We start from the raw sequence: 18,464 nt of genomic DNA on the forward strand, positions 1-18,464 counted from the left end.
GAAGATAGGGATGGAGATGCAAAATGTGCAAGTTGTCAGCATATAGACGTTATTTGAAACTACAAGACTTATTAAGATCACAAAGTAAGTCTTAGAAGGAAAGTCAAAGTTAGAATAAATATTGTTTGAACCTCTTGTAAAGGTGAATGTGTAGGATACCTAGCTGAAAATATATTGGTATACTTTTGTGTATTTTTTTATGTTACATTTTTGTATAATTGAAGACCATCTATTCCCAGCCCAAGATCCAAAAATCCACAAAAGGAACCCAGAACTAATACCTCAAATGTATTTGTATTATTTTTTCAAATGTAAATACACACCATTGGTGTTGAAAATTACAAAATATAAGTGTTAATTTAGTGTATTCAATGTTGTTTTTCTTCTTAATTGAAAATAAGCAAACAACTTTGTCTCATGTGAGGGTCCTATCGGTTTTTTTCCTTCACATTAAAAAAGTTCTCATATTCATGATTGAGAACCGCTAATTAAAATAAAGGACAGTGATCAGCATCACTCAAGCCTTTAAATAATGAAAAGAAAAAACTGCATGATAAAACATGGCAAAACTCGTCCTATATTTTGTACAGTTCTTCTGACCACATCACTGAATTTATTTTATTTCAATTAAGCATGAGTCCTGGCTTTTGTAGGAAAAGTAAATAGTCATAAACATATTCTAGGACTCAACATGAAGTCACCCTTAGTGTTAATTTCTTAATGTACCTGTGATGATAATTAAGCTTTGATTTTCAACTTGAAACCCAATGTCTACTTTTAATTTTGGTCCTGATAATTGGAAATCTGTCTTCTTTATGCTTGTTTTATTGCTTCCAGTTTGCTAGACTGGGATTATTACTCATCATTGCCAGTTCATTCTAGGAGACTGGAGTCCCATTGCTGGTCTACAGCTTCCTATCTGGATCTCTGCAGTCCGCTCTGTGCACCCTCATAATTCTGTTTGAACCTGTGAACCAACTTTTTCCACATAATTCTCTTTTCATTGCCATCTACTTATTGAAATTTCTCTAATATATGTACTGCCATATTTCACAATTGATTCAATCATCTGAGACCTTTCTACTGGAGAGTGGGTTTTTGTTTTTTTTTTTTAAATTCAGTTAAATATTTATTAACTACTAAATACGTGGATGGAGTTCTTGATGAAGATTCAAAGTTGAATACAATGTAACAAAATTTTTTCTCATGGAGTTTACATTGTGATCAGGGATCACAACAATAAAAGGAACGTAAGTAATATATGAGGTGGTACAATTGCTATGGAGAATAATTTAGCAGAGTCATGGGCCTGAGAAGTATGAGGTATGGGTTACGTTTTTATATAGAATACACTACAGGAAGGAAGGAATGAAAAAAAAAAAAGAGGGGAACTGGATATGTAGTAGACTTGAATCCATGTTGCGTTTTTGCTTACATAGCATCCATCTGTTCCCTATTCTTCATAAATCTGAAGAACTACCCCTCTCCTATTCTGGTGGTCTTAGCAGAGACTTCAATCAAAGTCCCTTGTCCTAAACTCTTTCCTTTCATCTGCCAAGAAGATATCATTCAGTGATGTGCTGGAGCTAACATCTACCAGCTCTTGAGAGCTGATTGTTAAATTATCAGGAATATAGCAAGCTAGTTTTTCAGCATAGCCAAAATTAAAATGTAAGCTATCTTTACATTTAATATAAAATAACATTTACAACATTATATTAAACATAAATGTAAAAATTACCTATTTATAAACATTATTTCATAAATATTTTGCTACACTTTACTATTAACTATGCTTTTCAGGTATTTACATCTATTTTGTCCACATGATTGAACTATATGATGATATGCTACAGTGCATATTACCCAACTATATGCAGACACATTGGCAGCTTGAGATTATATGTGGTGGGAGAATTTATACTATAGAAGTTGGCAAACACTACAAATAAGAGTTTTATTTATTTTTGTTAATTTTAGAGATGTAGAAAATGATGAAGAAAATGTTTATCATGAAGGTTAAATTTTAAAGTGTTGTTTCTGTAGCTGTTGTATCGTGAATGGCACCAAAAATTGAGAAAATACTCTTTCAGTGTTCTAAAACTATTACTCAATTCAGTAATAAAGTCATTCATATCATTAACACACATGATATTCCAACATACGTATTTAGTTTTACAGTTGTGTTTCACTAGTTAACAAATGAAACCATCAACATTCATCTGAGAACTATACTCATTTATTTATCACTTGCATCATAAATTAGCTACAGTAAAAAAAGTTTGGCAAAAATCAGTGAAAGCATTTAATGAAAATCAATTGAATATGAGGTATTATAAACAAGATTATTTTATATTTGTCATTATTTTTAAATTGGGTGTTACATATCATTTATATCAGTAAATATTTTTTTCAAAGAGTATTTCTTTCTGGACCTTAAAAATTGTCACACACTGAAAAAACTATTTGAGGTAATTTATCAAAAGACTTTGAGAATAAATAAAAGCAATAGTTAATTTTTATTGAATGTTTACATTGCTCTAAACCTTTGTATATAATATTTAATTTGAGCTTTACAACAACCTTTTATAGGTACAATAATTATTCCCATTTTTCAGATAAAGAAAAGATTCAGATAGGTAAAGTAATTTGCCCAATACTACAGTGTAACTTTCACAGCCAGGATTCTTAACCAGGTGCTCTGATATTATTCACTGATTTTTTTCTACTACCTCAATCCCAAACTCTCACTGGGTCCTGTTCTTTCTTAAGCCTGGAATTTTGGCTTTTCCTTACTTTTTTGAAATACTTCATATCTTTATATTTATACATGCATATATTTTTACTTATCAGTCAAAATAATCTTTCATTACATGTTACCCTGAGGCAGAGAGCTAATGGTACAGTCATTTCTGTGATGTCTTCTGATCTACTATAAAGAATCCATTGCAGTGTTTATCTCTCCAGTTTGCTCTCTGATACATTGTACCATTATCTGCAAATTGAAAATATACAGATTTCCTCTATCCTTATCTATATCTGGGTAGAGGAATCTAGCTATTTAAAATACATGGTAATGTTGGCTACTTTAATTTCTTGGATTTCTAATGGCCTTTGGAAAAGTGTATCTTCAAATGTAAACATGTAATTAATGGTAAAGTCAAATAGTTTTCTTTTCTTTTTTAATTAAATAATTCTTCAGTGTAATGAGCAAACTAAGATGAAAGTGTTGTGGAACAGAATTCTTTATGAATTTTTGACCAGTCCTTGTTCTCACTTCAAATGGAATCCCCTTTTATTCACACTGAATGATTGTTGGAAGAAAATGCTGATGTCTCCAGGATGTCAGCAAATCTCGCAACTGAGAAAATAAAATCCATTGAGAGGTTAGTAATGAAAGATTAAATTAACTGAGCATAGAAGAATATAATTCAGAGAGAATAAAGACAGGCACATGAGGTCAACTTCAGTTTAGACTATAACTTTCACTAGTTTAGCAGAAGTCCTAAGTGTCAGAAGAAATAAAATTGGTTGTCAAAAGAATAAAAATTAACTATCATTAAAAAAAATGTTAGTTAACACGAGCCAAAAGCACAATATTTTTTTTTGTACTCCAAGACTATGAATATTTAATTTGTTTCTAATTGGGTTACATTTGTACCTTACAATTCAGAGAATATTGTTTACTATGACCTAGATATATCAGTGAAGAGGATCAAGAGACTGGAATGATTTTAAGTGTATAGATTTAATAACCCAATCTGTACATTCCTGACCTATTTATAAATAACTTCCTTATCATTCTGTATAGAATAATGCACAGACAGAGTCTCAATCTAAGAGTAAAAGCCTTGAATTCTTGTGCAGGTCATTTTGCCTCTTTAAATCTTGAGTTTCCTTATATTCAAAGCAGGAATAATCACTCCTGCCTGCCATGTCATAGAAGTGTTGGGGAATCACAAGTTCATAAATTAAACAATACTTTGTATGCTGGAAATTATTTTGCAAATTTAAAGTATTACATATGCTTATTATTTATACCATCTCTTATTCTGAAGATAATTTTAGGTGGATGGTATTATCAATAGACCGTAATACATATGTTGAGATATTTTGAGTAATTAAGGATGTTTAAGCATAAGAATAGCTAATAATGGATGCCCAGTTAACATTTGTTGTATAAGAACTACTAGATAAGAATAAGCAATGCATATGGAATAGTGAGAAATTATTAGGCATTTTGGTCCAGCATAGTCTAAAATTAGTGCACAATGGATAGCAAATATTTTGTTGGTACTTATACTGCTTTATAAATAAATGTTAACTATATTTATAGTATATTGAATAATATTTATACTTGTATATTATTTTCTTTACAGCTATCATAAAGCAGAGTTACTGGCTTTTTCATATAGTTCTGATAAAATTTCATTATAACATTTCATATTATCTTGACATGGATTTGGTTTCTGTTGACGTGACAAAATAGATGGGAGTTTCTTTCTTTACCTTTTCATGGACACCTGTTTCAAAATTAAATGCAGGTAGATAATGACAACTTTTTCTAGTAGGAGGCAATATCCCTTTCTAGGAGGTTATTTAATTCTTCTGTTTATTTTTTAAATAAGTAGTGACGATCCATTTTATAATGTGATAAAATAATTACATTGTGAAATAGTTCATTCATATATTCGCTACAACATTTAAGCCCATGGTTTGTGTTTAGAGCCATAAAATACCTATTCAGTGCTCTTCCCCAGAAACTCTTCAGGCATCAGAATACACCCTTGACTTCCACTATAACACTATCTTCAGGAGCCTTTCCATATTGTCACAGTTCCATCACTACAACTAGCCGTTTGCCACTTCATTTAGCCTAACCACTTATAAGCATGAGTTCTATGTGCCAAATAGTTGGAGTTTTGGGACCTGTGCCAAGCGTCAGTGCCAGACATGGAGAGCGTCACTTTTCTGCAGACTGCAGCTGTCTTCTGCAGAAGCACATCTAAGACAAGTTTTTGTATGCAAGTGATTTATTGAGAAAGTGTGCCCAGGAAACTATTAAAGAAGTGAGGGAAGCAGAACAGGAAAGAAGTAATTAAGCAAGGGTACAATTTCAGGCATAATCCAAGCTGCAGCCTGATCCCATGCAGTGTAAATTATATCTGAGAGTTTAATCCCAACTCAAAGCAAGAGAGCCGGGATTTCTTCCTTCTCCATTCCATAATCATGGGCTAAGTGTTACTTACCTAGGTCCATCAGGTCTCATGTAGGGACAGAGCAATTTACATAGCCCTCAGACAGTCTCCAGAAGAGTTACAGGCAAATGAGTATGAGAGATAGCAAAAGATGAGAGATGACAGAAAAGACAAGAAGTGTCCAAGGAGATCTGGATGAAGTATTGACAGTGTCTGCTACGGTTGATTAGTAACTAAAGGGCACAAAACTAAGGCAGCAGTTCAGGGATAAACAAAAGCCAGGCTGGCCTTACCAAGACTTACAAAGTCTTACCAGGTAATGGTTCGGAAAGAGCTTAGGAGTAAAGTGCAGATCTTGGTATAAAACAATAGAATAGAAATCAGGGAAACCAACTAGAAGAGTCCCCAAGCCAGGCAATGTTTCTGTGATCACCATTTATAGGACATTTCGGCCTTGGAAGTCGGGGAGCTATCAAGGGTGCCGACCTTTGTTTCCGTCCTCCTCTTCACTGACCCATACCTGTACAGCCTTCTGGACTATTTCCAGCCCCTGACAATGGAATCTGTCCTCTTGACAAAATGGTTTATTTGGTTGAAATATTTTATTTAAATTGAATTACTCTGTGCACACATAATGAATAGTCATCTAAAAATAAGCAAATGTCAATAAAGAAAAAATAAAAATAAATATTTTATAATATTAAAAGGATTACCTTTGGATAGCAGTCTAGAGTTATTTCCTCCTTCCCTTAACTTTTGTGCTTACAAAAAATTCTGTGTTAAATTTCAAAAATACGTATTTTATGATTGATAATAAAATATATTTTAAACAAGAAATTAATAAAAAGAAAATGGTAGATATAAGTACAGAATTGACATTATTGACTATTTGCTGCTTTCTGAAACTTTATCTTCACCTTGCTTCTTTATTTTCCTATTTCCCCAATTTTCCCCTATCTTCTGTCTTTTCACAGTTCTCATATTTCTCTGCCACCTCATTAAAGCACGTTTCTCAATATTCTGAATGCAAAAAAAAATTTATTGTCTATTCTTTTCCTCTTCCTTCACACATATGAATACAAAGTTCAATGAATTCATCATAGCTCATTAATATGCCTCAGAGGTGCTGCATATTAATGAGATGCTGTTATTTCTCCTTTGGATTATCATTTAACTAGTGAACTTACAACTCATTTTACTACCTATCCCAAGCCTATTGACAAATCCAGTGTGACATTTATTCTAAAATTAAATTATATCTTCTTCCTTGATAAAATATCTAAAAGATCTTCATAGCTTCATGAATGAATCAATCCTTGGACAACCTGAACTACTCTTACTTTTCTGGGCCCATGCCCCAACACTCTGCTCACAACAGTTGTTACCAGAGCACCCTAGTTTGGGATGTGATGGTCACTCTTTGAGGAATATACTTTCCTCCTCTGTTTTCACCTCTTTAAACCTATGATTCTGTTTGTTTGTTCCTGGCCATTCTCTAGGATTCAATTCATGTTTCACTTTTTCATGGAAATCTTTCCTGCCCTTCCTTTTAGATTGGTTTAGGATCTTACTCTTCACACTGACTCACCAGTTGTACTATTATATTGTAATAATCTGATTACTCATCTATTTTCCTTAGTTTAACTCTTAATGACAAAAACAATGCTTGAATCTTTGCAGCCCTGATATTTAGTACAGTAGCTGTGATGTGAAAATTTTTCAAATTAATTTTGAAAGAAGTGATTTAATGTTCCCATGTAAAAATCTCACTGGTTTATTTGCATGTTTATTAGCTTTTCCTGGAAATGTCTCTGATTCTTACAGGAAAAAAAAAAAAAAGACAAAGCATAGAAAAGATGAAATATTTTTACTTTTTTTCACTCTTCTTTTCACTACTGTTGGGTATTCCTACCACTTTAATCTCAATATTTTAATTTTTTGAATGATATGTTAATCAGAGCTGTGCAACATGATAATTAGTCATAAGTATTAAGTAATTCACATAAATGGTGGCAATTAGTATACTTTATACAGCCAAATAAAGTTTTGAGATGTTGGCTTAGGAGAGGAAAATGAGAGACTGGACAAAGAAATCCAAATTTAAAGTAGGGTACACAAACTTACCAGTTAGGATTAGGTTTGGTTGTCAGTGACAGAAAACCCCATTACAGGAGAGATTTATACAAGACATGGTGCAAGACTTGTGGTGGCTCTGCCGTGAATTCCTCAGTGACATAGTCTAACTCACTGCTTCACCATTCCAAGGAAGTGACACTTGCCTGCAGGAGTCGGTATTGTGTCTCAGGTTTCTGCATGGTGTCCCACACATTCTGGGTGGTGGTTTGAGGGAAGTCATAAAGAAGGAGGGCAAAGGCCAAATGCAAGCTATTTCTTAAGAAACGTTTCTGCCATGTGCTACAAAACACTTTATGAATTTATTTATTTATACCATAACTTAGCAACATGGCCATACTCGGCTGCAAGAGAATGAAAGAAAATATAGTCATTATTTAGTGTAATTTGGTACCAGCTAGAAATTGTACTACCATGGAAGAAGGGGTAATAGAAAGTTAAGGAGAGGTTTACAAACTCCGTAACACAGAGTGTAAAATTGATGAGTGAATAAGTAATATTTCTGTTTAAGAACTACCTGGTAAGGAGACAGATATTGGGAAGACAATAACAGTATTAATATTAATATTGTATTATTGATATTAATAATACTAAAATAGGAATAAATTGTGCATACATCAGGCACTATTCTAAGCTCTTTTATGTGTCATCTCATTTAATTCTCTCATTAACTGTATGAAATATTTGCTGTTATTGTGTTCATTTTATGCACATCAAAACAAGTTTCGAGAACTTAAGTGACTTGTCCAAATTTGCAGGGTGAGTGTCCATACTAAAGAATATAAGAGTTATGATGGTTGGATGGTATTATGATGGTGATGGTTCTATTGCTGCTGTAAACAAATTACATAAACACCCATTTATTACTTTACAGTTCTGTGGGTCACAAGTTCAGTACAGATCTCACTGAAATAAAATTAAGGTGTCAGGAGGCTGTGTTCCTTTCTGAAGGCCTAGGAAAGAATGTTTTCTACTCATTAATGTTGTTGGCAGAATTAAATTCCTTGTGGTTGTAGGATCAAGGTCCATAGATTTTACTGGCTCTCAGCTGAGGTCCGTTTCCAGCCTTTTATCGCCCTCTTCAAATCCAGCAAAGGCAAGTCTAGTTCTTCTAGTGCTGCATTTCTTTGGCACACCCTTTTGCCTTTCTCTTCTACTTTTAAGGACTTATGTGATTGAATTAGGCCCACCTGGATAACCTAGGATAAATTGTTCATTTCAATGTCCTTGACCATAATCACATCTGCACGTCCCTTTTAACGTGCAAGGTACATATTCATAGGTTCTCTGGATTAAGGCATGGGCATCTTTGGGGGGTCATGATTCTGTTTCCCACAGATGGGAGTGAGAAAAGGCAAGGGAATTGGGGAGCAGATGACTTTTAAGGGATGATGTCTTCATATGGAAATTTCTGTCCAGCAAAGGAGACAGATAACTAATTAGCATCCAAGATATAGAAAAGTGACTAAGGCAAGCTTGCAATCTTGACTTGTGTCCCATTCTGTCTCCTCTGCACCCTGAGGATCTATTTATCAGTAGACAGATATAAATATCTTTTAATTATATTAAAATTTCATACATTTTCATTTTACACAGTTTACTCTCTATTGCTAACACTGAAAGTTATATTTCTACTTAGGGAGAGAGAAAGGAGATGAGGAAAGCATTTATGCCCAGAGTAGGTCCTCAACATTTTTTGCTAACCAACTGGGCTGGTCAGCAGACAGTCTTCAGTGTTTAAGAAATGGGAGGTTCTAAGAACATTAAATGAGTTTGCATTACTACAGATGATGGGAATAGAAACATTGATGTACATTTTCAGTTATTAGTATAGAGGGGGGTAGAGGGTATCCTGTTAAGGTAATTTTGAGACTGTATTTTATTTAGACAGAACATTTCTTTCCTGCTTCCAGAATCCTCAGCTAACTACCACTGCCTTTAATGGTGAAAAACATAGGCAAAGAGGGAGAAGGCAGTAAAATAGAAAATAGGTAAAGAAGAATTGTTTGTGTAAAAGAGACATCAATCGAAACATCTTCAAAGTAAACCATATACTGTTACATTTATTAAGAGGCCAGGCCTATTAATCATCATTAGTCTCAAGTAATAGTTATGGACTGAAAAGGGTTTGTCCATAATAGTGAGAAAGGGAGAGGTGGTTATGAGTGAGAGTGTAGAAAAGTGTATGCATACAATAAATATTTAACAAATATTTGTTGCTGATAGCTTGTATTCATTTCTACCTATCTGAATAAGCAAATATTGTATGCAATTTTATATTATAAAAATCAACTAAATGTAATAATGAATTATAAAAAGTTTATATTCTTTAGTGAAACAACTCTAATAGTTATTTATAATTTACTGTGTGAAAGACACTGTACTGACTTTAAAAATACTTATGCGAATTTATTTATGACATATGCATGACAATTTTATAATTTTTTAAACTGCTCACAGTGTAGTATAATTTTATGATTATATCTTTTTTATTTCTATAATTATAACTTTTTTTAAAATTTGTTTTTCTTTTTATGATCATCATTGTTCTAAAAGACAGCATAGGGAAGTATAAAAACCAGAACAAAATCACCCTTCTTTGCATGGAATATATTCATTTTAGAAGCACTATATTTCTTATTCCTAAAATAAATTTTAACAACTCATTTCATCATATACATTTTAGTTAATTCCATAATTACGTGCCTAGTATTCTAGATTGCAATTTTAATAAAGTTAGATGTAACTTCATTTTAAATCTTGAAAACTGAAGCAACATAGTTTTTTTAATAACATGAGCGTTTAATACGCCCAGTAATAATCATTGACTTTCAATATTTTGCTTTCTCCTGAAGATGAGTCACATGTGTTGAACAATTTAGAATAAAAATAAATATTTATTCTACTTCCTTTCTATATTTTCTATCCCTAGTGCTAACATTTCCTTATATTCTAATATAAAATATAAAAATTGCCTATGTGTATGGAAATATACAAATTGTATAATGAATAACAGATCACCACCAAAAATTTAATTTATCTGGGCTTTTGTTTTCTCAATAATAAATTAAAAGATAATAATGTCTTCCTCATAGCGGTCTAGGAGGGATTATGTGATAATATAGGCAATACACTTAGAACAGAGTCTGGAAAATGGTACAAGTTCAAAAAATGTTAATAATAAATAACACTACTACACTACTGCAACGAGCACCACCACCACCACCACCACATTCTCAGAGTATGCTGAAGCATAATGCCCCCACCAGTGTCTGAACTTAGCTTTCTACTGTGCAGATAACACAAGCTCTCCCACATTTTGGAACTTGTAGAGACTCTCTACTGATATTAGTCATCAGAAGCCATCAACAGATGCTTCTAAGAAGTCAGAATAGGCTTCTTCTAAGAGAGCCTGAAAAGGAACTGGAGATAGCTGTGGACTCTTGTTTCCTGCCCCTGAGATATTTTACTTCAGAGTAGAAGGTTATCTAATGATAACCTTGGAGTTGCTGAGAGCCACAGCCACCATTCTGAGATATCATTTTCTGTTCCAGCTGCCCAGTACCTCAGCAACAGTTGCAACTAGGTAGTGAGGTTAGGTAAGTGCAGCAATGTAGCTGTGTATCCAGCACTTTCTTTCTTGGTATTATGGCTCTTTGGGCTTCTGGAATCTCTAACCAATGTGGAAGAGTCATGAAGATGATATGATTACCCTTATACAACTAGAATATCATAGGATACATATCATCAAAGTGTACAATTCTGTTTAATCCCTTTGCTCAGAATTACATATCTTCCTTGAATTTCAGCCCCCTCCTGCCCTAACATTATAACCGCTCACATTGTATGATACCAGGGGAGAGGATAGAAGCAAGAGAGCAAAATCTGCAGATACAGGATATAGTAACTTTACCCTTTTTCTATTCCAACCTCCTCTGTGTAAACTCTGAGCAGATGAGATTTAAACCAATATCAGATGACAAGGGACTAGCAATGCAAAGAGAACATCTGGAGAAGACCAAAAAATGCTTGTAAAGGCCCTTGAAGACCCTGGTGTCTTCTAAAAAAAAAAAAAAAAAAAAAAAAAAGACAAGGGCAATATGGTGTAGTAAAGAGGAGAATGGAGGAAATGGAGACTGTAGAGTTGAGTAATGCCCAGACCATGCAGGTCCCTCAAGGATCCATCTAAAAATGTAATGAGAAGTTGCTGTTAAGCAGGATACTTAAACAATTGCTTTCTTCATTCACATTTCTCTCAAATGTCACCTTTTACCCTGTTTCATCACTGATAACCTTATACCACTCTCTGTCCTTTGTAATATTATTTTTTAAAAAATTTTTAATTAAACTTATTGGGGGGTGACTGGTTAATAAAGTTATATAGATTTCAAGTGTACAGTTCTATAATACATCATCTGTTTATTGCATTCTGCGCTTTATTTTTCTTTATGGCACTTCGTAATACTAATCAGTATTTGAAGCCCTTATGTTATATAACATTATTATTATATGCTAATTGTCTAAATTTTGTATAGTTCTTCACGAAAGGTGGAAAAAATTGCTATATCTCTAGCACTAGAACGGTGCCTGGTAAAGAGTAGGTTCTAAATACATATTTATAGAATCAAATAAATTAAGAATTTCTAGGTAAACTAATGTTATCTGAACTGTGTTTTATTGTAACATCTAAAACTTAAAATAGAGGCTATGAATTGTAATACAGTCTAAAATACAGCAAACAATAGTATAACTACTTCTTTCCACTCTTACCTAATCACTCACCCAAAAGAGTATTCATTCATGGACCAGGATCCCTAGATAGTTGTGATAAGAAATAGATACAGTGGCAAATAATTCCTGTTATACCCTAACTTCTATAGGTCCCACTAAAATTGCTTATACAAGAAGATAATTTTGAAAGTAAACAAGGTCTTTCATAGATATTAACTGATAAAGATTTATTAATATATTTATTAAAGACTATACTTGAAATTACATAAACAAAAGTAAAATTAACACAAAGACCGTGAATTAAAAAGCTAATTTCTTGCATCCTTCCTCTTTGGTGTTATAAGAAAAATGATAAGGATAAGCTGAGGATAGGAATTAGAACCCATTGCATGGTTCATTATATGTAAAAGTGTATAGTTTCTGATTCTCACTAACATAGCAATGTATTTAATCATTTAGATAGATATCCTGGATTAGGCTGACCCCGTTATTAATGAGACAGAAAACCAATGAAAGATCCCTTATCAAATTCATTTTAATGATCCTCATTTTTATTTGCTTTCAAAATGTTTGGATATGTACAACCTAACATATACAGATTTGTAATGAATATCTTCCTAAAACCAATGACGTTATTTGTTAGCATTTTCTTCCAAACTTTTAAATTCATATTGATCAATTATATGTATTATGAAATTTAAATTATATTCTCCAATAGCTAAGCATCAATAAATGACAGAAAAGTACCAACAGTTTTGTGCTGTTGTGTTATAGATTTAATATTTGATGCATTGCTTTTGTTTTTTTTGCAGCTTCTTCCCTTCAGTGAAACATTTGTAATGCCATATTTAATCTGTCATTGTTACATACCAGCAGTCCCCTAAAGGGGAAGACCAGTGTACAGACACAAAAGGCATATAAAAATAAAACAAAGCTGAAGGCTTTTATCATTCTATCAATATCTTCCTGTGTCTCTAAATTCTCCTCCTCTCTTGTCTCTAAAATATGAGCTCTTGAAATAATTGCAACTATTAGCCTAATGCTGGCAGCAAAGTGGATGAATCTAGAGAATTACCTAGGCTGACACTTCTTATTTTTGAATAGTCTAGTTCAGAGTCTTGGAATATATCTTCCATAATAAAATATTCATGTATGATATTACAGCATATAATTTTTCTAGAGTATGAGATTCATTCTTCCTTTTAAAGTATGATTAATTTCAAATGAATAAATGTTGGATTTGCATGTGTCATATTTAAGCTTTTTATATCTTACAGTTTATTTCACAAATTTACCTATTTCATGTTAATTTACCTCTGTATATATATTTCTTTTTACAAAAATAGGCAAACTAAGATGATTATTAATTTGGCAGTTATTAAACACTAAGTTTCCATGTAGATGTGAAATATATACCACATACAATATGTAGTACAAAAGCAGGTAAATTTTAGGATTATTCAGATATATGTGATTTTTTTAAACAAATATACTACATACTGTGCTCTGTCTGAATTAGACTTTATACTTTATAAAATTTAATAAAGTAGTCCTGTGAGGCATAATTTTCTGAGAGGGCTTGTGAATAGTGCTTTTATATGTATAAAGAAAGAAAAAGAGAAAAAAAATGATTATAATCATTTTTATTTGGAGTAAAGGAATCGTGAATGAGCCTACTCTTCACTTCTTCCACAGCCAGAGTTTTAAGTCCTTGACCTCTAATCCTCCCCTGCTCCCCCTTTAAATCCGTATTGCTCCTCATGCCAAAGTTAGCATGTGAGAAGCAGACACCACCCTGTGAATACTTTGCTCAAAACTCATTGTTGGCTGCTCTTCACTTACAAGACAAAGTTCAAAGTCCTTAACATGGTATGTGGTTCCTACCTCCATCATTAGCCTTCCTTCTCATCATTTCTTGCCTCACAGTTTCTATTCCAGAAAAAAAAAAAATGTATTTCTTTTCACTGTGCCATTTTTTATGTTTATTTCCTAGAATGTTTATCTCCAGTTCCCATCTTTACCATCCATTGAACTGCCTGGGGATTCTTTCCTTGAAGAAATCTTTCTTTTTTAGTCTCCAGTTGGGTTGGGTGGCTCTCATCTCTGCTTCCATGTAACCCAATGTGTCCATGTCCCAAAGCACTTAAAACAGAGTGTTGGATTGATCTTGTTCATGTCTTGTCTCCCCATTATATCGTGATTGTCAAGATCTGTGGAAAAGGAAGTGTGTTAATTAGATATCAAGTTGATTGTGAACATGGCATTGCATACTTTAAGCTTAATTAAACTTTCTGTATTTTATACTTACACATATATTATGCATTCTGGGTTTTCCTGTCTGGCAGCAAAAATACTTGCTAATATTGGAGTGAATTATTGCCATTCCGAAATGAACGTAAAAGACAGGCTTCTTCCAGAAAAGAGAAATTTCTAGCAGCATAGACCTTGGGGAAGAAACACTTTTTGAATCATAGTGGGGTTGCCAAAAAAAGAACTTCATCCTCAAGATTTATTGCAAACAGCTGTGAATATCTATTTTATGATGATTAAATTATCCTAGCTAATAATAACTACCATTTATTTTGAGGGTCTACAATATATGAAGTACAGTATGTGTTGTTTTACACACTTTGTTTAATGTGTAATACCTATTTCAGTCTTAGGAAATATGAATTATAAACACTTTTATAGATATCAGAGACTTTCCTCAAATAATACAATATTCTATGACATCATTGGGACTTGAACCCCTAGGCTTTGCCTGTGTCCTTAATTATATTATTCTGTCTCACTAAGAAGTATAACTCGTAATTGATATTAAACCATCATTAATTTGTCAGTTAGACATCATCAAGGGTTTATTTGAATTCTGAACTAATTATATTAGTACAAGTGCCTAATACAGGGATCAGATGCTGGGAAAATACTGAGAAATTTTATTAGTTGTCAGTTTGATTTTCTAGCAATAGTGAAAGAGAAGGAGAGAAACAGAGAGACAGAGAGACAGACAGACACACTTTACCATGGAAGATAAAATAGCTTATACCAATTCATTCCTCCTATATTTTTCCCAAGGAGTTGACATAATATTTATTAGTTGTTAGATTTCAGAAGTTATCTTCCCTTGCCATCATTTTATTTATTTGTTTGTTTGTTTGTTTATTTTTAGGCGCGGCAACCCTTGGTTGACCTCACAGATTCCAAGGACCTTGTCAGCTTACAATCCCTTATTTTTTATTTTTTATGCCTATAACACCTGGTCTTCCTAGGTGGTCTCCCATCCAAGTACTAACCAGGCCTGACCCTGCTTAGCTTCCAAGACCAGACAGGATCGGGATTTTTCAAGGTGGCATAGACTTGTCATCATTTTTTAAGACATGAGGCATATGCCCAACATCAAAGAACATAGTTATAAATTATGTTATTATAGAGTAGGCAGACAGAAAGGATTTCCTAAATTGCAGACCTTTACTGTACAAACAGAATAGCATGATATTTAAGCCCATGGATTATGGCATCAAACAAACCTAAGATTGAATTTAGCCCAATTGCTGTTAATAACATGGATAAATTATTTGGGCAAAGTATTTTTTTAAACTGAGACTTGATTATACTTATTTATCCACTAGAATGTTTTCAGTTTAAGTATGGGAAGCCACAAATCAAATGATTTAAATCATAAGGACATGCATTATACTGTCCAGAGGTATTCACGCCTCAGGTACGTTATAAAAACATGTCTCTTGACTCTGAGCATCTCTATGTGTTGGCTTTTCCCTCAAACCACATATAGTAAGATGGCTGCAATAGCTCTAGTCAGTATAACTCTAGTCCATAGTCAGATCCAGTCAGCTCCAAAGCAGACTGATCCTTTGTTTTTCTTTTTTTTTTTTAAAGTTTTGCTTTGTTATTTTAATTAAATGTATTGGCGTAATATTGGTTAATAATGCTATATAAATTTCAGGTGTACAACTTGATAATACATCTGTATATTGCATTGTGTGCTCACCACCCAAAGCCTAGTCCTTTTTCATCACCATGTGTTTGATCACCTTTATCCTCTTTGTCTTCCCCCCATCTTCCTCCTCTCTGGTAACCAACATTCTGTTGTCTGTATCACTGAGTTTGGGTGTTTGTTTTGTTTTGTTTTGGTTGGTTGGTTATTTTTTGTTTTATATCCCACGTACGAGTGAAACCAAATGGTTCATGTTCTTTTCTGTCTGACTTATTTCACTTAGCATTTCATTTGAGCATCAAGAAATCTTTTCCCAAAAGCACCCTAGTGGATTGCTTCTCGCTTTCCACCGACCAAAATTAGATCACATACTAAGATATAATCTTATCCCTGAGAAATTGAAAGGAGACTGCTAAGATTGCACAGGCTAATCAGGAACCTTGCCATGGAACTTGATAATGGGGTCATCAATTCCTAAAATATGAAGTTGTGCAGAGTAGGATACATACATGAATCAAATCGATGTCCTTTGAAGAAGAGAAAGGTCCATGGTGAATAAGAGAGAGAGCTGTTGAGAAGGCAGTCAGTAGTTTCTGCCACAGTCCTCCCTTTTGGCTATCAAATTTTCTTATAGATACGTCATCTTCTTCCTCTAGATTCACTTTGCAAAAATCCTACATGAAACATGCTCTCTGTGTATATCAGTGGAGAAAACCCCAAATCTCAGCGAGTTACTACATCAAGTCTGGAATTTCCCAAGTGTTACACTGACCACTCCATTATTTACAATGTTCCTCATTGTCTAGAGACCTTTGGCCAAAAGACAACTAATCACTACATCTCATATATAATGATAGAAAACAAATGTGATTGCCATCATTAAAACTCTCATTCAGAGAGTGTCGAAACTGCACAGAGGTCACATGTTCATAGAACAATATTATACCCTGCTGGACAAGATTGGTAAAGATAAGCTTCTAAGAAGCTGAATGAGTTCTTTGATTAGCCTTGAAATGTAGCAGAACTCATTTTATCTCTCTAGGACCTTACTTTGTTATATTGTGGCATGGCTTCTAGTTCTGACTTCTGGGAAGATTTTTTTCTGTTAGACAATGCTGCTCTAATGACTTCTGAGTGCTATTTCATATTACAGTTACTATTGCACCTAAAACTGGATGTTTGTGCTGCCTTTGCCATTCTCTGCCAAAATTCATAGTTGCCGGACTTTAGGTCACATATTTATACTCTGGATGCAATAATGATGAAGAATATAGCATCCGATCATATTGAGAAATATGCTGTGCTTCCTCCCAAGATTCCTAATTCTTCAGGCACCAGAAGGATATTCAGGTGCTGAGAAGCCAAACTAATGTACAAGTACACACTACGTATACTTTTAGAGTTAAAATAGCAATGCATGTGTAGTAACAGGCCCAGTGACATACACTTTTTAATATTTGACAATTTTAAAATTTTTTTAGTAACAGATATCAAGTTTGTAATTAAGTGTGAATTCCACATGACTTCATAAAATATAATGACGTAGAAATCATAGTTTTAAACCCTCTGTGAATAATGCAGAGAATGAAAATTATGAGACATAGGTTCCACACCAGTTCTAGCAGAATAGCCAGTGAAAACCCATGTCTTGAGCCTTACAGAAAATGTATCTATTAAACATTTCATGTTTAATGCTCGTTACAGATATCTCATTTCTGGAAAGCCAATGTTAAATGTATGAGATTATTCTTAACTGACCATATTCTTACCTTCAAAGTTTTAAATAAATTGCAATAAGCAGCATTGTGTCAGCCCATTTGGAATTACCATTCTACAAACATAAGCCAAGAAAGAAGCTTATTTGGTTAAAAAAAAATCAAGACAATAATAAATTATTTCTACATTTTAGGGGTATATTTTATTATTACAGCTTTTTTGTTTTTTTAGCAATCCTATAAGCTAAATGCAGTTTTCTTTTTCTACCCACAAATGATTAAGAATAAGAGAGACAAGATGTATGACATTTCTGTATCTATGAATAAGCATTATATTCTTCTTGTTTTCCTACTAAATATTTCAGCCCTTGTACTAACTAAACATGTAGAAATAACATTCATACTACACTGATGAGTATTTGTTCATTTTTTATTACCTTTTGTTTTTTCCATATTATATAAAGATAAAAGGATGGGAAATGGCTATATAGTCAACTCCATATTATAGGAGAACTCATAAAAAGAAAATTTCACATCACACTCCTGGTGTTACTCATTGTATTCTTGCACAAACGAGTTTTATTTTCATTTTTCCAAATTACCTTTATATATTCTACTAAATGTTTTCTCTAATGAAAGTATCTCAATGTACTATTTTTGAGTTTTACAATAACGCTTTATTTATATTAATGTCTCCAGTTGAAGCAAAGAAATAGATACATACATACATAC

The 18,464-nt window shown here is 33.2% G+C and overlaps 1 protein-coding gene and 1 pseudogene across 1 annotated transcript in view; one reads left to right on the plus strand and one right to left on the minus strand.

Moving 5' to 3' along the window:
- Nucleotides 1-18,464, plus strand: part of CSMD3 (CUB and Sushi multiple domains 3) — a 1,016,080-nt gene that overhangs the window by 473,011 nt on the left and 524,605 nt on the right. The window lies entirely within an intron of this gene.
- On the minus strand, nt 15,307-15,419 carry LOC112483707 (annotated as a pseudogene).

Source organism: Pteropus alecto, unplaced genomic scaffold (genome assembly GCF_000325575.1).
Source record: "Pteropus alecto unplaced genomic scaffold, ASM32557v1 scaffold164, whole genome shotgun sequence".
Classification (NCBI taxonomy): Eukaryota; Metazoa; Chordata; class Mammalia; order Chiroptera; family Pteropodidae; genus Pteropus; species Pteropus alecto.